The following is a 26280-nucleotide window of genomic DNA, read 5'->3' on the forward strand; positions in this document are numbered from 1 at the left end:
CCAGGGTAGAAAGAAAAGAGAGTTTCATCCTTTTTCCCTACACACAAATTCACCTTGCCCCAAATGGAAAAAAAAAAGGAGGGGGAAGGGACAGCATCTATAGCCTGGAAGTATTCAGGTTCAGTACATCGCCACAAACCAGGGGAAAAGGTGAAGAGAGATGGGTCAAGATAAAGAAGCCAGACAGTCACTGTTTGCACTTGGTAAGATAGCCCATCCTTCCTTCAATAATTTTTGTATGATCTGGAAATGTAACTGATGTCACCTGAAGTTTATTGTTTGTGTTTACGGCTAAAACATTTTGGTTATCACTTATGAAAACTGTAAGTTTTCTGGTTATAGTTTTAATGCTAAAATACATGAATAATGTGAAAATATGTTTCATAAGAATGTACACATATACAAAATATTTAGATACAAAAGAAGTCCCATTCTTCAAGATAGTGTTTCAGGTTAATGGTGGTCTCCTCAAGAACACTAAGTCAGCCCCATCTGACTTTGTTGACCTAGGAAGAGATTATTCTCTGAATTGACTCAGAAAACAAGGAAACTGTGTAGTTTCTGGTAGTTTTTCTATACCCCAGTTGGGTAAATTAGTTCTCCTTCGTAGTCATGTGAAGAATTAAATCCTTGGAATAGAACATTCTTTCTCAAATGGCATGGAAATAGACGAAGGGAAAAGAAATTTGTGAAATGAAGGTAAAAATAGTGTTGAATCATCATCCCCGTAGACTAAGACTGGGATACATCTGAGCTACTACATTAAAGTATGGGTTTGAGATGTGGGTTATTCAGTCTAAGATTATATTCCTTTTAATATCCTTAATAGCTTAGTAAATGGATATTTGGCCTAGTCATCTGCCTGTTAGTAGATATATGTCTGTATGGAATAAGGTCCTTAAATGTTTTAAAATCATATTAAAATAATTGAGTATTTGTACAACTGATTGAGAGACCTACCTGCTATTCTATTAATTACTGAAACTAGATCAGAAACATCTTCAGTTTGAGGAAAAGAATTTCAGTGCAATTTTCTTAGAGGGAGGTAACATAAAATATTTTTATGTTAATGGAAAAGTCAACTCCATTCAAAGGCTGTTACTATTATGAAAAAAATGCCTGTTTATACTGTGTGTTCTGTGTTATTTGGAACAAACATGTTTTTATTATAAACAGCTTATTGCAATGCATTCTTTTGAATTAATTACTTATGGATCCTCCCAAGTCTTTTATGGTAATTGCAGTAAAAGTCAGTCTCTTAAAAGTAATTTAATCAAGGGCAGAAAACTTCTACCTGCAAAGTGTTGTTACTTATATTTTACATGGATAAAGTTGGATCCTCAATAGCATCTGATCCTCCAAAAGGAATTGGAGTGAGAGTGGAAACTTTTGAGAAAATAACAAGATCAGAAAATCCTGTATGTCAAAAGTAAATAATAATATCATGGGGTTCTTGGTGTTTTTATTTGTTTTTCCTGTTTTCTGGCATCACTTTTAATGCTCCGTCTATTTGGGTCCTGCATATTCAACCTGTTTGTCAGATTTGTGTCTCCTAGACTATGCTGTCCACCTGCAGATGGTCATGCAACAAGGATACCTGTTCTACATTCTCTTAGTCCCCGGCTGCTTCAGCCTCATTTTACTCTCCTCCCCATTCCCACTCAGAGGGACAGTATGTTTGTCCCTAACCCAAAAGCATTTGATTGGATGATGAGGCAGACAGAAGCAAGCAGGAGGGGCATGACTAGCCAGAAAAGTGATCAAAGAAGAATATGCATTGAAGCCCCTCACCTTGAGGATTTGCCTGTGTGCTGTGTTCTGGGGCCCACCTTGAACTGCTTCTGTTCCTAGCCCACCTGATTCCTGATATACACCCTGTGCCAAGGGTAAGGCTGCTTCTTCAGGACTGGAGATCTAATCCCTTAATTCAAATAGGTAACTCTTTGGGGTGGGCAAAGTGATTGCTGGATGTGTCGCCATCGCGCCCAAGATACTAGCTAACTCCCCACAGCCTTGCCCCGTATTCCCTGAAGATCCTGCATGAATTTTCTTTTGAGCACTCAAAGGACACTATAGGCAGCTTCTTGGATGCAAGACGTCCACTGCAGTCTGATGTTTTCCCCTACCTTCTCCTTGGGGTGGTGGTTTCTCTCCCTTCTTTCCCTTCGTTGTGACCCTGTTATTGGTCATTTTACTCACTTTTATACTTGGTCTATGCATGTTTAAATTCCTGATTTGATTTGTATCTTCTCACACACAGCAACTTTTAAGATACTGACCCCTTCCCTTAATGACCCTGAGTGGTTTGCCTCTTTCCACCTTGGACTCAAATGGCACTGCGTTCTGAATCCCCACTACCTATCCTCAACCTATACCCTGCCCCTGAAGCAGACTCTTAGCCCCTGTTCAACAGGCAGCAGTTACTGAAAACCATGACCTTCGCCCTTTTTCCCTGAAAGAATTCTCCCACCTAGTGGTTGAGCAGGGAAATGATGTCGATAGAAACAGTGCCCTAAGAATTAAAATATTAAGGATTGACTTTGTGAAGCCCATGGCTTATTTTCTAACCTGAAGCTGCCCTAAAGTCTCCCCTTACCACAAAACTTCCCCTTATCCTGGGGGGGACCATAAAATTCCTTGTCCCCACCCCATACTGGGGAATGAGATTTCTTTATCTTGTGTCATTCATAGTCCTCACCCTGTGCCTTTGTCTTGCAAGATTCCTTTATCTTGCAAGATTTACCTTGGATTTCCAACCCCCACAAGGAAACCCTAAAATCATCTTGTATAAGCCTAATCCTTTTCCTACATCACTGCATTTGCTTAACTTCTTGCTAAATCTCAGGCCTTCTGCTTTTGAGTCAATAAAGCTCCCATTGTCTACAGAGAAGGTCTAAGTGAATTCATTCACATTTTGAACCAGCTCTCCCATCTCTCTCTTCAACATTTGGACCAGTAGACTGTTAGTGCCTGGATAGTGTGTGGGATGGCAACCACCTACTAAAAATTCTTAATTAGAAGAACTCAGAGTCTCCTCAAGGTGGGAACAGAAAGCTTTATTCAATTCTTGTGAGTAAAGGGCATCTCTTCTGCTAGGATGGACCAGCAGAGGGAGGCGAGGTGCAGAAAGCAAGATGTGATTATGTCCCCTAGCACAAACCTGAGCCCTCCTCTCCCCCCCCCCCCCCCCCCCGCAATGGCCCTTTTTCCTATTGTCCAGGCTTCAGGGCTCACAATCTAACTCGGAACTCTAACCCCAAGAACAAAGGCTGCAAGCAGTTGGTCAATGTGTACTTCCTGATCTGGATGGCTGGCTGACTCAGTTGTTGATGTAGCAAATATGGCAAGGGGAAATAGGGGTAGAGGGGTAAGTATCAGCTTCCCTGGAGTCAGGTGATTCTTGGGAAACCAGAGCTTAAGCCCATCTTCTAGCAGGAGCCTGACTTGAGTTTTGAGTACTGTCTTCATCTTATGAGATTGCTTTCACCCATCTCACTCAATCCCTCCTCTCATCTTATACCTTTGAAAGCTTCTCACACCAGTGCTGATAGACCTCCTCAGCTTCTCCATCAGCATCATCTATTTCTCCTTCAGGATACTTTCTTTCTTCCTGATCATTGAGTTCCCATCCCTGATTCTTCAATACCATTAATCCCACAGACCCATGAGCTGTTTCTTCTAACTTAATCAACTTTGATAGGGTATTCTGAACAATGGTAGTGATTAATTGTATCATGCAAGGAAGGCAGACAGGGAGGAGAATCATCTTACTTATAGCTATTAACAGAAACCAGAGTGCTTGTTGCTACCAGCTTCCCCCAAACCAAGACCACCAAGAGATATTAAAGGGGAGGTCCAATTCTGTACAGGGACATGGGCTAGTTTCCTAATGACCTTGCTAGTGTCCCTAACAGTTTGCCCCACATCATCTATCTTCATACAACAGGTAGATAAATTAAGCTTCTCACAGACTCCACCTTCCTCTGCAAGGAGGTAGTCTAAAACTAGTCTGTGTTGGAATATAGCTTTTCTGCTTTGGTCAGAAAATTCATAGTAGATTCAGTTGTTCTGGTGGTTTGGTTAGTTATAATCTCTACCACTGCCTGGAGTTGAATCAATCTATTCAGTATATAAATTGAAATTCTGTATCCCCAGCTCCCATCGTGGGCCCAGGTGGCTGGCCCATAAGTTTGGGTAATCCATTCAGGTGGCCAGGTGTCTCCCCACCTGTTGGCATCTCTGGTGCTGGCTGTGGAGGAGTGTATACATCTCTTCACTCTTTCTAACTCATCACACAGTTTAACTCCCAGGTGTTTATTTTCTTCTCCTGGTAAGAAGAAGAACTTAGGTCTCACTAGGCCTATGTAACAGGTGTCAGCCCAGTTTACAGGGAGGTGGGTGTAAAAGGTAGGTCCACATATCCAATAATGTCCTTTTAAGGCTGGTTGTTCCTTAGAGTAGATGATAGGGCCATTTCCCCTGAAGGGAAAATAGATGGGTGGGTTCTCAGATCCCAACAGTCCTGACAAGTAGCTTACACTGGGGCTCTTGAACCAAGAGCACCTCCACAATCCCTGTTCTGGGTTGCCACCTGCATGAGGGTATTCTTCCAGGAAGGGTGAGATTATCTACACTCCAGAATTGCTCAAACCCTTTTACTTTCTGAGTGCCATTAACCCAATACCACTGAAGGCAGAGTCTAGTGACATTCAGGAGGGAGTGGTTACAGTTACACCATATTGCTTGTCACCCTCCTTCTGTATATTTGAATATTGTGTCTTAAGCCACTGAGTGCAATTGATAGGTATGTTGTCAAATGTTGCCTGAAATGTCCAAACACATTCACTATTACCTACATTCATAACTGTCCCATTTTGTTTCAGGCAATACTCCCCTTTTTCCTTATTGACTAACTTCCACTGCTGTTTTCCATTTGGCCCCAGAAGCCCCTACCATTGTGAATGAGAGAAAGGTTACTTAACAGCCATTCAGGTCTAAGAGGCACAAGTCCCCAGGGCTATTATTCCAGTTGGAGGCCCCCACACACCCAGCAATTTGTGACTTTAAAGTTCTTGGCTACTGCTTCTAAAAGTTGTTCAAAGTTATTTCTGTTACCCAAGGCCAGGGATGGGGGGAGTAATCCCAGGACAGGGGCAGAAGTGGTGAAAGACAGGAGGATCATTATGTTCAAGGGCATCTCCATGGTGTCACACTGTGATTACAGACAAAATGATTATGTAGGGAAGTAGATAAGCAAGGAAAAGACCAAATAAAAGGATAATAACAAGCAGTAAAGGGATTAGTACACTTGGAGCAATGAGAGCTTTAGCTTTACAGGTTAATGGTTCAGGGCTCATTTCCTTATCCTGTGAGAGGTTTGAGTCTGAGGTGCAGCTTCAGCTCCTCAAAGTCCACCCGTTCACTTGTCCATTCAGCCTGGGGTTCAACAGGTCCTTTTATTCAGGTGTGATGAGTCCAGGCCCGTTCTTTGGTTTGGACTGCAGTGTCAGAAGTCAACAAGACCTGGAATGGCCCTTCCCAGGATGAGGTGAGCTTCTCCTTCCAGGTCTGGATCAGTTTCCAGTCTCCAGATTGGAACTTGTGGACTGGGAATCCTAAAGGTGAAGTCTGGGCCATTAATCCCCTAGTCTGCAAGATATGGAGATATTTTAATAAAGATGTTGTATAATTCCTAAGAAACTTGTCCCTCTGATAATACATGAAATCCCAATTTTCTCCTATTTTCCTGGGGAAAAGATGCCCATAAAGGAGTTCATGTGGAAATAATCCTATATCGCTACAGGGTTTAGTTCTAATTCTAAGAAGAGCCAAGGGCAAGCATTTGGTCTAAGGTAATTGGGTTTCTGAGGTCAATCTAGTTGTCTTTTGATTTCCTGATTCATTCTTTCAACCCTTCTGGAGGAGGGAGGGTGCCAAGGAGTATGAAACTCCCAAGTGATGTCAAGAGCCTGAGCTAAAGACTGGAGAATCTTGGCCATGAATAAGTCTCTTGATTCGAGTTAATCCGCTCAAACATCCCGTGCCTTTGGCCACCCTAGGGGAGCTTGCCTGGGGTAATGGAAAGGCCTCCACCCAGGAGGTGAGGTGATCTACCATGACCAGCAGGTACCTGAGGTGTGCTAGTGAGGGCAACTCTGTGAAGTCCACTTGTCTGCTCTGGAAAGGTTGAATGCCCGGAGGTCGCCCTCCTGCTGGAGTCTGTTGCTGGGCAGACTTATTCGTCCTTTGTCAAATGAGGTAGCTATTAACCAACTACAGAGCAAGGGTATACAGACCAGAGGAGACATACTGGGTTAGGACCACATCACACAGGTTATGGACATCTCAGTGACTGCCCTGATGTAAATGTTGGAGGACCTGACTCATACTTGCCTTAGTCAGTACCTCCCTTCCATCGGGAAAGAGTCAATGCCCATCTTTCTCCTGGGCTCCCAAGGTTAGTGACTTCTGTTTGTCTTCTTCAGTAAAAGATGGAGAGGGAAGACTCAGAGGAAAAGAAGGAATTAACACCATCATATGATTGGATTCTCCAGTCCCTTTCTCACCACTTTTTGCCTCCTCAGTCACAAGGTGGTTGCCCCTAGCTTCAAAAGATGGTCCTGATTGGTGGCCATTAACATGCATTATGGCTATTGCTTCTGGTAATAATATATTTTCTAAGACTTGGGTTATTAAGGTGGTATGAACTAGTTCCTTTCCTTTACTGTTGACCATCCCCCTTTCTTCCCATATTTTCCCAAATGCATATACCACTCCCCAGGCATATTTGGAGATGGTATGCACACTATTTTTTCCTCCAATAGTTTTAGGGCCTGATTTAGGGCATATCATTCACAAGTTTGAGCAGACCAGGTCTTGGGTAGTTTCCCTGACTTTACCAAGGATTCCCAGTTTCCATTAATTATAGAGTATCCAGTCTTCCTCTTCCTCTCCATTACCCGAGAGGAGCCATCAATAAACAAGTTTAGTCCTCCTGGCAATGGAGATTCCTGTAAATCCTCCCAGACCCTAGTTTGAAGGTCTGTGAAGTCAACATAATAATGTTCCAGTTTAGATGTGTCCTCGCTTCCCAAGATCAGAAAGGAGGTGGGATTTAAGTTGCCGTCTTGTGACAAAATTAAATCATCTTTTTCCAGCAAAATGGCCTCATACTTTAGGATTCTGGAATCATCTAGCCATCTCCCTGTCCTCTGGTTCAGGATGGCCAGTACCTGGTGGGGAATACTCATAATTAAACTTCCCCCAAAAGTCAGTTTCTAGCTGTTTTCAGCTACTATAGCCAATGCAGCCATGGTCTGAATACAGGTCTGCCATCCTCAAGCCACATGGTCTAAAATCTTTGATAGGAAGGCTGTCGGTTTTCTTTGACCTCCTCTCATTTGTGCTAGAACTCCTAACACCCCTCCCTTGTCTACATTCACAAAGAAATGAAAAAGTTCTCCCAGGGAGGGGACTGCAAGGACAGGAGGTTAAGTCAGCACTTCCTTCAATTTCAAGAATCTCTCTACCCCTCCATCCTCCCACAATATTTGATTAGGTGCATCATCTAAAAAATATCAGTAAAGGGGTTTTGTGAGAACCTCATAGGAGTCAATCCAATTTCTACAGCATCCTACCAATCCTAAGACTTTTCTAAGTTCTCTCTTGGTTTTCGGGAGGAGTATCCGGAGAATTCCCACAGTTCCTTCAGGGTCCAATCTCTTTTGTCCTTCATTAATCAAGTGTCCCAAATACTTGACTTCCTTTTCCAAGGAACATTTTGTAATTTTTTCCCTTTTTTCTTTGGAAAAAATAATTTTTATTCTGTGATTTTTATATCACATTTATAAAAATGAATTCCAATCACATATAAAAACATTTTAACTTTTGTGTTTTTAAAATTTTGAGCTCCAAGTTCTCTTTCTCCCACTCTGTCCTCCCACCTCATTGAGAAGGCAATCAAATTGATTTAGGTTATGCATTGTGCAAAATGTATTTCAGCATTAGTCGTGTTATAGACCAATGAGCATAGTTCTAAATTGCTCTCCAGAGTGGTTAAAATAGTTCAAAACTCCACCAAAAATGCTTTAGTGTCTCAATTTTCCCACATACCCTCCAATATTTGTCATTTTTATTTTGTGTCATAATATTAAAATGATAGATGTGAGGTAGTACCTCAGAGTTATTTTGATTTTCATTTTTCTAATTAATATATTTAGACCATTTTTATTAGCTCATAGATAGCTTTGATTTCTTCATCTGAAAACTCCCTATTTATATCCTTTTACCATTTATCAGTAGGAGAATGACTTGTATTCTTATTAATTTGATTCAGTTTTCAATATAATTGAAAAGTGAGACCATCATCAGAAAAAATTTCTATATATTTTTTCACAATTATAATTGCTAACTGCATTTTCCACCTGTTTATCCTTCTCTTTTTCCCTTTTCATCTGTCCTCAGCAGTGTTTTGCTTCTGACCCCCTCACCAATCTGTCCTCCCTTCTATTATTTCAAACTCTGCTACCTTCTTGGAACCTGCTAACCTCATATGGGGAACGCAACAGAGTCCTACAACTAGTGCCTACAAAGCATCCCCTGAAATCTCCTTCTGACCATCTGACTATCTGTGGTTTGAGAATTTGGGAAGTTTGCAGCTGCTGATTCAATTATCCCTAAGACCTACTAATGGTTTGCAGGGGATAGCCCATGTTTCACTATGCTCTATTCCCACCTCAGTGAGATTGACTTTTCCTGTTAATTTTCTAAGTTGTCTTGGACTAGAAAACCATTTCATCCCGTGTTTTTGTTAGTTCTTCTACTACAGAATTCATTTTGAGGCAGTATTTTAAAGTTGTTTAAAGAGGCCATTAAGGGAGCTCAGGTGTGTCCCTGCTTTTACTCCACCAACTTTGTTCTGTCCTTGTAATTGAATTTTAACATCTTTTTCCTGCTTTGGTAACTCACTTTTCAGATAAATAGTGGATTTTGTAGTTAGTTAGACTGATATTTCCCTTTCTATTATTACTTTCAGGATTTTGTAATTAATGTAGTTGATTTTTGACGGTTTATTTTCTGTCCTGCAAATTTCCTGAAGTTATTAATTGTCTCAATTAGCGTATTGCTGATTCTCTAGAGTTGTCTAAGCATATGATGTCATATAATCGGCAAATAAGGATTCCTATATTTGTACTTTAAATTTCTTTCTGTTTTATTGCTGTTGCTAGCATTTCCAGAACTATATCAAATAATAGTAGGGAGAATAGGCATTATTGCTTTGCTTTAGTATCAAGGGTATGTTTGATTTTTGTTTCAATAGATTCTTTTTATGATACTACAAGAAGGTTCCTCTGTGCCTGTACTTTGTAGGGTATTCAGCATAGATAAGTCTTGTACTTTCTGAAAGTCTTTTTGTTTATCTGGTTAGATAATCCAGTAGCTTGAAATATTTCAGTTTTTAATACTACTAATTACGTTGATTGTTTTTCTAATATTGAACTATCTTTGCATTACTGGTGTAAATACCACTTGATTGTAATGAATGATTTCTTGGGTAACTTACTATAGTCTATTTAATGGGACTTTGTTTTAAAATTTTGAGTTCATGCTCATTAATTACATTAGCCTAGAGTTTTCTTTTGTGTTTTATATTTTCATGGTTTAGGTATTACAATGATATTTGTCTTTTAAAAGGATTATGGTAGCGTGCCTTCTTTCTTAGTATTGTAGAAGAATTTAGAAATATGGGAACTAAATATTCTTTAAAAGTTTGATAGAAGGTTCCAGGAGCCAAGATGGTGGAGTAAGAGTTAGTTGCTCTCACTCTTCCTTATTGACCTATAAAAATCCAGGAAATAACACCCCAGAAAAATCCTGGAACAGTGGAGGCAGCAGGTAGATGGGGTACAACAATTTATAACCCAGGAGGCTTGTAGGATTAATCAGAAAGATCCCTCTTGGTCAGGTGGAAAGGGAGCAGTACAGGTCAAAAGGTGTTCTGGCAAGCCAGCTACTAAGTTCTACCTCGGAAACCAGTGGGAGATCTTGAGCCCCAGGTTGGTGGAAAAGGCAAGCACTGACACCAGAACACCCCTGGGCTATAGCTAGGGGAAATGGCAGGTTCCAGCTCAGAGAATCACCATGAGGAGTGGTCAGGTGTCTTCCAGCTGCTGAACTTCACTTTGTTTCAGAATAACCCCAGGTCTCTAGTTCTCTAGTAACTCAACCTCCTCACACTTCATCACAGTCCCCACATGAACACACCTCCTCCAGTATCAAAAGTTCTCAGTTCCACCCCATGAGCTTCAGTGTAGACTCAAGGAAATGCAGAAAAATCCCACTTTGCCTCAGTACACCCCAACCACCACCACTGGGAACCAAACTCAACACCAGGCAGCCTCCAGCTGTCAGCACCTGAGGGCCAAGCATACAAAACCAGTGATGAAGTCCCTGGTCCACAGCCCAAAAAATTTGGGACAGTGCCCCTGTACACCAGAAGCAGAGAGCAACTTTAAAAACCAGGAAGAAGGCAAAAACCATCAGCAAAAAGCAACGATAACAAAAACTTCTGACCATAGAAAACTATTATGGTAACAGGAAGATCAAAACCCAAATTCAGAAGAGGGCAAGGTTGTCAATATGCCCTAAATCCGAAAACTTAAAGGTTCTAGAACCCAAAATACCTTCTTAGAAGAGATGAAGAAGGATTTTAGAAATCAAATGAAAGAGGTAGAAGAAAAATTGGGGGAAAAATGAGAGATATACAAGAGAGACCAAATAACTAGGCAAAAGAAGGGCAAATATTGATTTTAGAAAACAATACCTTAAAAACATACAATTGGCTAAATTTGGGGAGACCACACTGAAGAAAAGCAACAAAAAATGAAGAGAACAACTTCTTAAAAAGTAGAATTAAAAGAGAACAACTACTTAAAAAGTAGTAAAAAGTGGAAAAGAAGATACAAAAGCTAATGGAGCTTATTTAAAAGCACTTATTTAATGAAAATAATTCATTAAAAATTAGAATTGGGCAAGTGGATGTTTTTCTTTTAATTAATTAATTAATTAATTTAATTTTTAACATTCATTTTCACAAAATTTTGGGTTCCACCTTTTCTCGCCTTTTGTCCCCTCCCCCCACCCCAAAACACCAAGCATTCTCATTGCCCCTATCACCAATCTGCTCTCTCTTTTATCATCCCTCTCTGCCCTTGTCTCCATCTTCTCTTTTGTCCTGTAGGGCCAAATAATTTTCTGTTCCCCTTTACCTGTATTTCTTATTTCCTAGTGGCAAGACAGGACTCGACAGTTGTTCCTAAAATTTTGAGTTCCAACTTCTTTTCCTCCCTCCCTCCTCACCCCTTCCCTTTGGAAGGCAAGCAATTCAATATAGGCCAAATCTGTGTAGTTTTGCAAATGACTTCCATAAGAGTCGTGTTGTATAAGACTAACTATATTTCCCTCCATACTATCCTATCCCCCATTACTTCTATTCTCTCTTTTGATCCTGTCCCTCCCCATGAGTGTCGACCTCAAATTGCTCCCTCCTCCCCATGCCCTCCCTTCCATCATCCCCCCCACCCTGCTTATCCCCTTCTCCCCCACTTTCCTGTATTGTAAGATAGGTTTTCATACTAAAATGAGTGTACATTTCATTCCTTCCTTTAGTGGATGTGATGAGAGTAAACTTTATGTTTTTCTCTCACCTCCCCTCTTTATCCCTCTACTAATAAGTCTTTTGCTTGCCTCTTTTATGAGAGATAATTTGCCCCATTCCATTTCTCCCTTTCTCCTCCCATTATATTTCTCTCTCACTGCTTGATTTCATTTTTTTAACATATGAGCCCATCCTCTTCAATTCACTCTATGCACTCTGTCTCTATGTGTGTGTGCATGTGCATGTGTGTGTAATCCCACCCAGTACGCAGATACTGAAAAGCTTCAAGAATTACAAATATTGTCTTTCCATGTAGGAATGTAAACAGTTCAACTTTAGTAAGTCCCTTATGACTTCTCTTTGCTGTTTACCTTTTCATGCTTCTCTTCATTCTTGTGTTTGAAAGTCAAATTTTCTTTTCAGCTCTGGTCTTTTCATCAAGAATGCTTGAAAGTCCTGTATTTCATTGAAAGACCAATTTTTCCCCTGAAGTATTATACTCAGTTTTGCTAGGTAGGTGATTCTTGGTTTTAGTCCTAGTTCCTTTGACTTCTGGTATATGATATTCCACACCCTTCAGTCCCTTAATGTAGAAGCTGCTAGATCTTGTGTTATCCTGATTGTATTTCCACAGTACTTGAATTGTTTCTTTCTAGCTGCTTGCAGTATTTTCTCCTTGACCTGGGAACTCTGGAATTTGACCACAATGTTCCTAGGAGTTTCTCTTTTTGGCTCTCTTTCAGGCGGTGATCTGTAGATTCCTTGAATACTTATTTTGCCCTCTGGTTCTAGAATCTCAGGGCAGTTTTCCTTGATAATTTTATGAAAGATGATGTCTAGGCTCTTTTTTTGATCCTGGCTTTCAGGTAGGCCCATAATTTTTAAATTGTCTCTCCTGGATCTATTTTCCAGGTCAGTTGTTTTTCTAATGTGATATTTCACATTATCTTCCATTGTTTCATTCTTTTGGTTTTGTTTTATGATTTCTTGGTTTCTCATAAAGTCATTGGCCTATATCTGTTCCATTCTAATTTTGATAGAACTTTTTTCTTCAGTGAGCTTTTGAACCTCCTTTTCCATTTGGCTAATTCTGCCTTTGAAAGCATTCTTCTCCTCATTGGCTTTTTGAACCTCTTTTATCTATTGAGTTAGCCTATTTTTCAAGGTGTTATTTTCTTCAGCATTTTTGGGGGTCTACTTTAGCAGGGTGTTTAATTGTTTTTCATGCTTTGCTTGCATGTCTCTCATTGCTCTTCCCAGTTTTTCCTCCACTTCTCTAACTTGATTTTCAAAATTCTTTTTGAGCTCTTCCATGGCCTGAGCCCATTGAGTGGGCTGGGATACAGAAGCCTTGAAGTCTGTGTGTTTCCCTGATGGTAAGCATTGTTCTTCCTCATCAGAAAGGAAGGGAAGAAATACCTGTTCACCACCAAAGTAACCTTCTATAGTCTTATTTCTTTTCCCTTTTCTGGGCATTTTCCCAGCCTGTGACTTGACCTCTGAATATTCTCCTCACACCCACCTCGCCTCCTGATCCTCCCAGCCAGCGTTTGGGGTCTGAGATTCAAATGCTGCTTCCCAGCTTCAGGGCTTTTGGCGGGGGCGGGGCTGCTATTCAGTGTCAGATCAAGTTCAGGTGCTCTGGTGGGGGCAGTTCCTTCAGGGGGTTTATGCAGAGACCTTCAACAATGGATCCGGGCTGTTGCTGGCTTGGGGAGTTCCTGTCTGCTGCGCCTCCGCTGCTGCCTCCCAAGGGTGTCTGAGTTATGGGGGCACCCCACTCCCCTCTCGACCCCCCAAAGAGACCCTCTCACCGACCCTTGTCACCTGTGGGTGGAGATTCCATCCCTGAAGCCTGCTAGGATCTACTTCTTTCGGTGCCGGGCAACCAAGGTAGGGCTGGGCTCCGCTCCTGGTCCAGGGCAACTTCCAAACCTCCTGATAAAAAGACGAGAGATCAATGGAAAATGTGATTTTCAAATTCAAGACTCAAGAGATGCATAAAAAACATAACCAGGAAAGAAAAGAAAAAAAAAACACATTATTCAACGAGGTTACACTGTTTACATCCCTACATGGGACGATGGTACTTGTAACTCTTGAGTACTGTAACGTTATTATGACATTTATAAGGGACATAAATGAACTGAGTGTGTGGGTATAATTTGACTTATAAGTAAAAAGAGTGCACAATAAGTGAAAATAAGGAGGAAAAGACTAAATTTTTTGGTTATTTATTTTTAGTTTTTAACATTCACTTGCATAAGATTTTAAGTTTTTAACTTTTTCCCTCACCTACACCTCCTCCTTCCCATGATAGCCTGCAATCTGAATTAGCCTCTACTTAGATCACATTAAACATATTTTCACAATAGTCATGATGTAATGAAGACTTAGAACTACTAGGAGAAAACATGAGAAAGAAGAAACAAAACAAAACAGCAAAAGAAAAGGAGAGCAAATAGTATGCTTATATCTATATTCATTCTCCAAAGGTCTTTCTTTGAATGTAGATAGCATGTTCAGTATTTTGATGTTGCCTTAGATCCTTACATTGCTGATGAGAGCTAAGTCTTTCAAGGTTAGTCATTATATATTAAGACTATTACTTTGTACAATGTTCTCCTGGTTCTGCTCATTTCACTCGGTATCATTTCATATAAGTATTGACCGAACAGGAATTTCTAGAATCTGTCTACTCATCATTTCGTATGGTGCAATAGAATTCATATTCATATAGCACAAATTGTTCAGCTATTCCCCAATTGATGGAAATCCCCTCAATTTCCAAGTTTTGGTCACCAAAAAAGAGTTGCCATTAATATTTTTTATATGTGTGGACCATTTTACCATTTTTATGATTTCCTTGGTATACAGAACTAGAAATGGTATTGATGGGTCAAACATATGCATAGTTTTAAAGCCCTTTGGGCATACCTCTAAATTCTCTCCAGAATGGTTAGATCAATTCACACAACTCAACTAACAGTGTTCCAATTTACCCGCATTATCTCCAAAATTTACAATTTTCTTGTTTTGTCATGTTAACCGATCTGATAGGTGTGGCATGGTACCTCAGAGTTGCTTTCATTTGCATTTCTCTAATCAATAGTGATTAAGAGCATATTTTCACATGACCATAGTTAAGTAGAATTTTTTCATCAGAAAACTACTTGTCCACATCCTTTGACCATTTAGCAACTTGGGAATGACTTTTGTTCTTATAAATGTGATTCAGAGCTCTATATATTTTAGAAATGATGCATTTATCAGAAACACTAGATGCAACAATTATTTCCCAGCTTTCTGCTTCCCTTCTAATCTTGATTGTATTGGCTTTGTGCAGAAAGTTTTCAATTAAGTATAATCAAAATCTTTCATTTTACATTTCATTACATTCTCTATCTCTTGTTTTGTCATAAATTCTTCCCTTCTCAATAGATCTGACAGCTAAACTATTCCTTGATCTATTAGTTTGCTTATAGTATCATTCTTTATAACTAAATCATGTGCCGATTTTGACTTTATCTTGGTAAAGGATGAAAGATATTGGTCTCTGCCTAATTTCTGCTATGTTGTGGAAAAGATTAAAATTAGCAAAGATCTCTGGAGGAAAGAAAACTCAAAGATCGGAGGAACAAGGAGATAAAAACCAATAAAGAAGGCACTGATAACACAAAAGAGACAGCCTCAGATGTAGTACAAGATTTTAGACATCAAACTTCAAGGAGAAAAGCCAAGGTGGCAGATTAGAGAAAGCACTTATCTGAACTCTTCTAGTACTCAAGCAGCCAATATTCTCCAAACAACTTTAAAATAAACGTTCAAATTAAATTCTGGAGTGTCAGAGCCAACAGATGATCATAGTGAGACATTTTTTTTCCAGCTGAAGAAAATATGGGAGGTTGCAAAGAGAGATCTGTAACTTAGGGGTACAAGTTGCCCAAGAGAGTATGTGATGGGACTAGGTGGTGATGATAGAAGCAGGATCAGATGCAGGAGCTATCGTAAGAGAGAGTAAAGGACCTGACAACTGTTCAGAAGAAACCTCGCTATTTGTGGGAGCAGATTCTAATTGGCAAATCTATTGCCTATACTACCTTCTAGTAGATACTCCAAGGGTGGAGAGGAGCACTTTCTGTCAAGAGAAGACCTGATATTTGTGCAGTAGGGATCAGGAACCCTGAGGAACTGTATTGTTCAGCTGATTGCTTTCTCTAATCTGCCACCTTGGCTTTTCCCCTTGAAGTTTGATGCCTAAAATCTTGTGCATCTGGAGATTATGTATATTTTGTGTTATTAATGCCTTCTTTATTCGTTTGTCACCTTATCCTTAAGGTCTTTGAGCTTTCTTTCCTCTTGAGGTCTTTGTTAATTTTACTCTTTTGCGTGGCATAGGCAGAAATTAGACACAGACTAACATCTTACATCCCATATCAAGAGAAAGTCAAAATGGGTACATGATTTAGATATAAAAACTGATACTATAAGCAAACTAGTAGATCAAGCAATAGTTTGCCTGTCACATCTATAAAGAAAAAAAGAATTTATGACAAAAGAAGAGATAGAGAACATTACAAAATGCAAAATAAATGATTTGATTACATTTAATTGGAAAGGTTTTGCACAATAAAGTCAATGCAACCAAGATAGAGGTTATATTTCTTTTCTGCTATTATAATCACCTTAAGGTGACTGAGGATTTTTTTTCTTTTTAGATCTTTAGTTTTAGGTTTTTTTCCTCCTTATTTTCACTTATTGCTCACTTTCTTATTCTGTCTTCTTGGATGGTGGTTTCCCTGGGGACTAGATCTCAAAATGTTTTAATGTCTTCTCAATTTGACAGTTGAACAATTGAATTTCCCCAGCCTAGGTTTCTGCCTTAAGTGCCAGAATTGTCTCCAGATTGATGTGCTCTTTCCCTCAATTAAAATAGAATCACATCCTCTATAGCTCTCCACACATACACTGCCACACACTATCCTTTCCTAGTCCTTGTGTTCCTCAGTTCTTTGATCCAGAAGTACAAAGTGCTACCTTTTGTAGCCTGACCAAATTTCTGCCTTTAGGAATTAAGATGTTTTGGTTACTAGAAAGAAGTACAGATCTCTTATAGACTTAAACTCTGTTACAACCCTGCATACATATCTTGCTCCATTCCTCCTATTTCCCCACTCTCCTGCAGAGTTCTGTTGCAGCACAGAGTGGTGCGTGCTATCCTCCCCTCAGCAAATTTCTGCAGTTTAGAGTTTGGATCTCCCTTGCACTAGAAAGAGCATGCTAATTAGGGTGAACATTGCATTTTGTGGAAAGCCCATGGGTTATATTTACTAGAGCAGTTTTGTTGCCAGCAGTGAGATATGCGGAGATGAAAGAGCCTACTGTGTGATAGGGAGTTATTTAACTCATTATTTAATTCATTGAATGAATTTTTATCTTCTTAAGTTCTTGGTATCATAGACCCTGGAGACTCCTGATTTTTTTTTTTTTTGTCTCTAGTACATAATTTCTGTGTTGGAAAAATAACATAACTGGAAATGGTATAAATAGAGTCAATAAATCACAAAAGTCAAGGGCCTACCCATATACATATAATAATCCTTAATGCAAAATATTCAGTATTCTTTTCTAATTCTCCCTTTTTATTTTGCTCTTCTGATATATTTTTACTCCCTGGATATAATTCAAACATTTTGTTAATAGGTTTTGTTGCTTGATTTTGGTTTTTCTTTTTTTAAGAACCTCCTATTTCCTACCCGAATCAGTTGAGGGAATTCACCTGTATGGATTTGTACTTAAGCAATATTATTTTGGTAGCAGTGTGCAGAATGACCTGGTATGACTGGAAGTTTGAGACTAGGAGATCAGTTAAGATGCTGCTAATCTACAAAATAGGTGATAGGGGCCTCAACTAAGGCCCCTATAAATAGGGTCTTATGAATAAGGAGGAGTCAGGTATGAGAGGTGCTGGGAAAGTAAAACTGGCAAAATCTGGCAACTAGTATAAACATGGAATGAGAGAAACTGAGAAGACTAAAATAATGTTGTGATTACAAACTTTGAGTAATGACTGGTTTCTTCAGCAGAATATGCTACAAATTATAGAAAATCTCTGAAGAAATGAAATTTTAAGTCACCAGAAGACAATAGAGAGGGAGCCACTATGAGTGTGAGTAGATTTCAGCTTTGACCAGTGAGAATGATGCAAGAAAAGTGGCAGAAACATTTATTACAGGGGAAATGTAAGACCAGCAATTGAAGGGAAATAGTCTTGCAGAGAGAGTTAGAAACAATCAACGAATAGCCATAGATATAAAAGCCACAACAAAGCAGTTTTGTTTTGTTTCATTTTGTTTTTTGTAAAGTACCCTTTTCTTGGTCATAACTGACCCACACATGTCCAGGGAACTGAAATAAAATGAACAACTCATAGACATTTTGACATTTAACAAAATGAAGGTTCTTTAACAATAGAATTGTGACCAAAACAAAGCAGATGCAGACCTTGGGGGACTGAGTCACTGGTAGTGGTGCTGATTTTCACACTTCTCAGCCCACCAATAATTTAGAAGGTTAATAGGTAGTGACAGTTGCAACTGGGTGAGAAAGAAGTGAAGGGTATGTGGCAGCATCTGCTCAAAGACCTGTCAGCCCTGAGACAGATTATGTAAAAGTCACCTATTTGAGCTTCCAGATGCCTTGATTTTGGAGTAAGCAGTTAAGTGACTCTCACCCTCCCTTACTGATCTTAAAGAAACCCAGAGAATATTTCCCCAGGGAAATTTATGAGATAGTGGAACCAGAAGAAAGATGGAATACAGCAGTATTTTAGCTCAAGAACTTAGGGTGATTAAATAAAAAAGTTCCTCTTGCTTTGGCTGAAGGAGATAAGTACAGGACAGGAGGCATTCTAGCAAGCCAGCAGCAATCCACACCTCAGCAGATCAACAGGAGATCTGAGCCCCAGGGTGGAGAAGCAGACAAGTGCCAACACCAGGCACATACCAGGCATTACTACCAGCTCTGGCACAGCACCAAGTAAACTGCTAGACAGCTAAAACTTCCAGCTTCAAAAACATGAGGCCCCAGCATAAAAACAAAAAAAGAAAAAAAAGAAAAAAAAACATAAACCAGGCCCAAATCACCAGCACAAGAAGTCTTGGACAGTGGACCCTGGGCCCCAGGAGCATAGATAAAATTTAAAAACCAAAAAAAAGCCAAAAACACGAACAGAAAGCAACACAGAGAAACAATCACCGTGGAGAAGTATCTTGATGACACACAAGATCAAAACAGAAATTGAAGAAAGGACAACATTGTCAATGTATCCAGATCCAAAAACTCAAAGGAACATATGAACTGATCTCAAGCCAAAAAAGCTTCTTGGAAGAACTCAAGAAACCATTTTAAAAGTCAAATAAGAGAGGTAAAAGAAAAAATGAACAATTCCTTTTACAATACAATGGACCAAATACACTGAAGAAAACAACTCCTTAAACAGTAGAACAGACCAAAAGGAAAAGGAGGTACAAAAGCTAACTGAAGAAAATAATCCGTTAAAAATTAAAATTGTGCAAGTGGAAGGTAATGACTCTATGGGACATAAAGAATCAAACAAACAAAATCAAAATAATGAAAAACTAGAAGACAATGTAAAATACCTCACTGGAAGGACAAATGATCTAGAAAATAGATCCAAGAGAGATAATTTAAGAATTATTAGTCTACCAGAAAGTCATGATAAAAAAAAAGAGCCTGGACAGCATCTTTCAAGTAATCATCCAAAAAAACTGCCCTGGGGTCCTAGACCCAGAAGGTAAAATAGTTATTTAAAGAATCCATTGATCACCTCCTGAAAGAGATGCCAAATAGAAAAAGCCAAGGAATATTTTAGCCAAATTCCAGAATTATCAAGGTCAAGGGGAAAATACTGGAAGCAGCCAGAAAGAAAGTATTCAGGCATTGTGAAAGCACAGTCAGGATTATGCAGGACCTTGCAGCTTCTACATCAAACGATAGAAGGGCTTGCAATTTGTCTTTCTAAAAGACAAAGGAGCTTGGATTACAACCAAGGATCAACTCCCCAGCACAAGTGAGCCTAATCTTTCATGGGAGGAGATGGGCATGCCATGAAATGGGGGCTTCCAGACTTTACTGATGAAAAGACCAGAGCTCAACTGAAAATTTGCTGTTCAAATACAAAAATCATAAAAAGGTAAACAGGAAACAAAGAAAACAAATACATGTTATCCAATAAGGAAAAACTGTCTAAATCCCTACATGGAAAAATGATTTTTATAATCTTGAGTATGGTATCTTTATTACAATATCTAAAAAGGAAATATGTATTTAGAGGGGGTGGGTTTATGTTTACTTTGATGTGATAAAAATGTAATTAAGAGGTGAAAAGAGATCATAATGGAAGAAGATAAAAAGAATAAGCAGAAAGGGGTAAATTACATCATGTGAAGTGTCTCAAAGACATTTCAGTAGAAGGAAAGAAGGGAGAGAGATGAACATTGTTTGAACTTTACTCTAATCTAACATAATTGAGGGAGGGAATGACATACTCAGGTACAGATATCTAACTTACCCTATAGGCAGTAAGATGAGAAAGAGGAAAGAAAATGGAAGGGAGGGTTAGAAGATAATAAGTAATAAGGGAAAAGCAAGATAAAAGGGATGGGGACTGATGGGAGGGTAGATTGAGGCAGGAAGTGGTCAGAAGAAAAACTCTACTGAAAATAAAAGGAAGAAAGGGGAAAGAAAAGTATAAATGGAGAAACAGGATGGAGACAAGATACAGAGAGTAATCATAAAAGCGAATGTTGGGGCAGAGCCAAGATGGAAGAGTAGACAGTCGCACATACGGTAGCTCCGAACCCACAACCCATAGAATATCTGTAAAAAAGAACCCCCGGCGAATTCTGGAGCAGCAGAAGCCACAGAACAACAGAGAAGATGAGATTTCTGTTCCAGAGAGCCCTGCAAACCTCTCACAAAAGGTCCGTTGCACTGCGGGCGTGGAGCAGAGCCCAGCCCTGCCGTGGCCATGCACACCAAGAAGAGCGGATCCGAGCAGGCTTTGGGGATGGAAACTCCAGAGGCCGCACGGGTACCTCCACCCACAGGTGATGGGGAGAACCAACCCATGAAACAGCTTATTTTAAAAAAACAAGAAAAAAAATAGCAAGAGAAAAAAAATCACCAAAACTAATCAATACATTAAAAAGTCTGAAAATATATGCTATTTTCTGCACCAGTGGGCCTCCATCTATAACAGCACAGATGAAGGCTGATAGCATGTTTCATCATGAGTCCTTTGAGACTGTCTTGAATCACTGTATTGCAGAGAATAGCTAAGTCATTCATGGTTCTTCATTGTACAGCATTGCTGGTACTATGTACAATGTTCTCCTGGTTCTGCTCACTTTACTCAGCATCAGTTCATGTCCAAGTGCTTCCTTCTAGTCCAATCCTGCAGTATGGCAGATTCTGATGGGACTAAATGAGCTGTACTGGGGGGGGGGGGGGGGGGCAAGACTGGAGCAGGCAGAATATTCAGGCAGCAGCTGCAGTTCCAAGATTTCTTACCCCACAAACACGAAAAACAGCTTCAAAGATGAGGAAGAACAATGTATGCCAGTAGAGGAAGCCATCAAAGTCAAGGCTTCTTCATCCAAAACCTCCAAAATAAATTTGCAATGGTCTCAGGACATGGAGGATCTCAAAAAGGATTTTGAAAATCAAGTAAGAGAGGTGGAAGAAAAATTGGGAAGAGAAATGAGAGAGATGCAAGAAAATCATAAAAAGCAAGTCAGCAGCTTGCTAAAGGAGACCCCCCAAAAATGCTGAAGAAAATAACACCTTTAAAAATAGACTAACCCAAATGGTAAAAGAGGTCCAAAAAGCTTATGAGGAGAAAAATGCTTGAAAAAGCAGAATTAGCCAAAAGGAAAAGGTGGTTCAAAAGCACACTGTAGAAACTAGTTCTTTAAAAATTAGAATAGAGCAGATGGAAGCTAATGACTTTATGAGAAACTAAGAAATTACACAACAAAACAAAAAGAATGAAAAGATGGAAGGCAATGTGAAATATCCCATTGGAAAAACAACTGACCTGGAAAATAGATCCAGGAAAGACAACTTAAAAATTATGGGGCTACCTGAAAGCCATGATGGAAAAAAGCACCTAGACATCATCTTTCATGAAATTATCAAAGAAAACTTCCCCGATATTCTAGAGCCAGCAGATAAAATAAATATTGAAAGAATCCACTGATCACCTCCTGAAAGCAATGCAAAAACAAACACTCCTAGGAATATTGTAGCCAGATTCCAGAATTCCCAGGTCAAGGCTTGCTCTACCACCCTAGGATTTGGGCATAGAAAAATATAGTATACTCTATACCAAAATAAAGTCTAAATGGGTATAATATTTAGATATAAAGACTGATATTATAAGGAAAGTTTGAAAGTAAGGAATATTTTACCTGTAAGATACAAGGAGAACAGACAAAACTTATGACAAAAAAAGAGAAAAAAATTATTATGAAATGAAAAATGTGTAATTTTGATTACATTGAAATGACTTTTTTCCCCACAAACAAAGCCAATGCAACCAAGATTAGGAGGGAAACAAAAAGTTTGGAAGATATTTTGTAACTAGTGTCTCTGATAAAGGCCTCATGTCTAAAATGTGTAGAGAACTTAGTTGAATTTATTTCCCATATGATCAATGGTCAAAAGACATCAACAGGTAGTTTTCAGATGAAATCAAAGCTATCTCTAGTCATATGAAAATATGCTCTAAATCACTACTCATTAGAGAAATACAAATCAAAACAAATCTTAGATACCACATCACATCTATCAAATTGGAGAACATAATAAAACAGGAAAATTATAAATGCTAGAGAAGATGATGAAAAATTGGAATATTCATGCATTGTTGCTGGAGTTGTGCACTGATCCAATCATTTTGGAAAGCAATTTGAATTATGTCCAAAGGGCAATAAAATTTTCAAATCCTTAGACTTCAAATACCCCTTCTTGGTCTGTATCCCAAAGAGATCATCAAAATGGGAAAAGGATCCACAAGTATAAAAATCTTTATAGCAGTTCTTTTTATGGTGTCTAAGAACTAGAAATTGAGGGAATGCCCAAAAATTGAGGAATGACTGAACAGGTTGTGGTATATGAATGTAGTGGAAGACTATTGTGTGATAAGAAACCATGAGCTGATTGACTTCAGAAAAACCTGTAAAGCCTTAAATGAACTGATTCTGCATGAGGTGATAAGAACTAGGAGAACATTGTATGCAGTTACAGCCATATTATGCAGTAATTAATTTTGTTAGCTTTTATCAACAATGCATGCTTAGAAGCAAAAAGACTCATGATGGAAAATGGCATCCACATCCAGAGAAGGAACTGCAGAGTCTGAATGCAGATCAAAGCATAATATTTACTTTCTGTTTCTTCTTTTTTTCTTTTTGTTTTGTTTCTCCTTTCTTGTGGTTCATCCTATTGGCTGTGAAAATATCTTTAATATGAATGTATACATATAGCTCAAATCAGATTGTATACCATCTCTGGGAGTGCAGAGGGGAGGGAAGAGAAGAAAATTTAAAACTCATAAGCTTGTGGAGCTGAATGTTGGAAACTAAAGATAAATTGTTAAAAACAATAGTATTAAAAAAATCTTGAGCGAAGATATAGAACTGATTCAAATGCCTACAGAGCTCTTGCCTCTGTGTTTGCTACAGTGACTAAGTTGGGCAACATCATAGATCAAGCTTGAGTACCTTACTTGTATACTAGACTTTTATATTTATGTGACAAGGAAGTTGTATCAGTGACTCAAGCATTAGTCCTCTAGACAAATTAAGTCTCATGGATGATCTCATTGCCTTTTAGCTAGGTAGTTGGGGATGGAAAATTAACCTAGATGATGTGTTGTTGCTTCCACAACCCCTATACATTTTAGTGTGACCCTATGTAGATATGTTTTTGTTCTGTAGAGCATGGACAAAGGTTGTCCAGGTTTTGAAGTATGGGTAAATTATGAAGTGCACCATCAGAAGTCGTAAATTTCCATATCAATGAAACATAACAGATGAATGCTTAATAAATGCTATTGTAACTCTCAAGATTCCTCTTATATTTTTGTATTAAGATATGACTGTCCTTAAAGAATATTAATTTCCTTGGTAATGTGTTTTATGTATCTTATCAGATACAAGAAATACAGCAAATACTTTCTTCTATCATGCTTATGTTTTTTTTAAAAAACTACATTTTGATATCAGCTTCATTTGTAATTCTGTGTATTTGTTTTACACATTTAAAATAGTATTCAGAGAAGAGGTCTATAGGATTCACCATAATGCCAAAGGAATACATAGCACATAAAAGACTGAGAACTCATACCATATGTCACAATAAATTAAAAATACTTTTTTTTTTTTTTACTACATCAGGTGCCTTTCTAAACTATGACTGAGGGAGAGACAGGAATAAAAGTCAAGCAAAGAAGGGGTAGAGGCAGTCACAAAAGAGAAAATGCATAATTTTAGTGACATGAAATCAAATGGCTTTTACACAAACAAAATTAATGTACCTAGGATAAGATAAGCATTGGATTGGGAAAATATTTTTATCCAAGTTGGTACATCAAATATCAAATAAGTGTCTGATATCCAAGCTGGAGAGGAAACTACCAGAAATACATGACTAGATACATTCCCAAAGGATAATTGTTTTTAAGGAAACAGTTTCAGACGTAAAATTAGAAGCCATATAAACAAGCAAATGAAGATAGCCTAAAGACACTAATAATAATAAAAATAAAATTTAAACAATTCTGAGTTTTCACATTACCCACAATAAAATGACAAAGATAACAAAAGATGGCAACAGTCAATACTGCAAGGGTCACTGTCAATATACTGTTGTTTGAACTGTGAATTGTTCTAACCATTCTGGAAAGTGGCCAATGAATATAATTAAATACTGTTGTAGAAGAGGAGAAATGATATAGATATAAAGAAGAATGGGAAAACAGATAAATTGTTCCAAAGTAAAGTAAGCCAAATCAGGGAAATGACATATAATAACTGTAGCTGTATAATTTGAAAGAGTTTTTTTTAAAAATGAAACAATTTACAATATTTTGTAATTACAATGACCAAACCTGGTTCTGGGGGATAGATGAGAAAATACATCTTTCTTCATAACTTTAGAGTACTATAGGTTTGGGAAAATGCATATACTATGAGATTCAATTAATGTATTGGGTGATTTTGTTGAGTTATTTGTTCTCTCTATTTTTTACTATATTACAAAAATTGTATGCTTTGAGGGAGGTGATTGAAATGAAGGGAATATAAAATAAAAACAATCAGTACTTGTTTCAAAAAGAAGGGAAAGCACTCTGGGACCCAGTATAATTATAAACTAAGTATAATTATAAATTCAATTTGAATAGGTTTTTCTAAATTTGAGGAGTTCAAAAGATAAGGAGATATATTAAGTCTCTTCCACTTATTTTGGTTCTTCTTATTTGTGGGCAAATAGTGTTGTTACAAGAGTGATAATGTGGTAACCCAATGTCTTCATTAAAGAAGGGAAAATAATTTATTTTCAACTAAACTTTTTCAACTCTATCTCAACTAAAAAAATACTTACATTTCTGAAAGGGATATATCAACTATTACTTACAGAGCAAAACCCACGCCAGCTTCACTGCACTCCCCTTCACTTCCCCCACTCTAGAAAAAGGTGCATTCAGCTCCATCTTCAGGAAGCTGGCTTTCATTTGCCAACCTTGTTTCACTCAGGGCTGCTATTTGAAAGCAATGTCTATTGAGTTCTTTTGCAGGAAGAGCCATTCTTCTTTCAGGTCTGCTGGATTTTGTGTTGTCTATTAGTGTGCACATGTTCCATGTGCTGATGGTGAATGGAATCATATTTGCAGATATTTTCATACTTATTTGTGTGTTTTGACCACATAGTGGGATTCCCTGCCTACAGTGATAATCAGGCTTGGGTTAGGTAAGCAGGCAATGTTTAAGGCACCTTTTCTAGACCCCTTCCTCACACCAGGAGGTGAGCAGTGAGATCCTTAAAAGGTTGCTCAGACACCCAGGAGGCTGCCGAGTCCCACTGCTGCTTCCAGTGAGAAACGACCCCATGACCTGGATTGCCTGTGTGACTACAACTCCCAATGTATCTGCACCTGCTGCTTCATCACTTGCCTATCACCACAGCACTTTGAGGCACAATAAGTGAAATGGTAAGGGTTATGTCTTTCAATTCGTGAGTAAATTGGATTTAAGTGGAGCAGAGTTGCACGAAGTTGCCATTCTCACTCTCTTCTCCCGAGTCATCATAGTTCAGGGTCAGGACAGAGTCAAAATGGCTGGTGATAGCTCAGGATGCAGTGGATGACCTTGGGGTCTTTTGTGTGTAACCAAGCTCCAAGTGCTGCACATCGCCTTCATGGCCATTGGGACAAATTTTTCTCATCTGCCCATTCCACCAGATGAAGTCTTCACATGTTTAGGGTAGACACTCCCATAACTCACCAATTGGTTTGAGAACCTTTGTTTACCCTCAACCTG

Source organism: Notamacropus eugenii, chromosome 1, assembly GCF_028372415.1.
Source record: "Notamacropus eugenii isolate mMacEug1 chromosome 1, mMacEug1.pri_v2, whole genome shotgun sequence".
Taxonomy (NCBI): Eukaryota; Metazoa; Chordata; class Mammalia; order Diprotodontia; family Macropodidae; genus Notamacropus; species Notamacropus eugenii.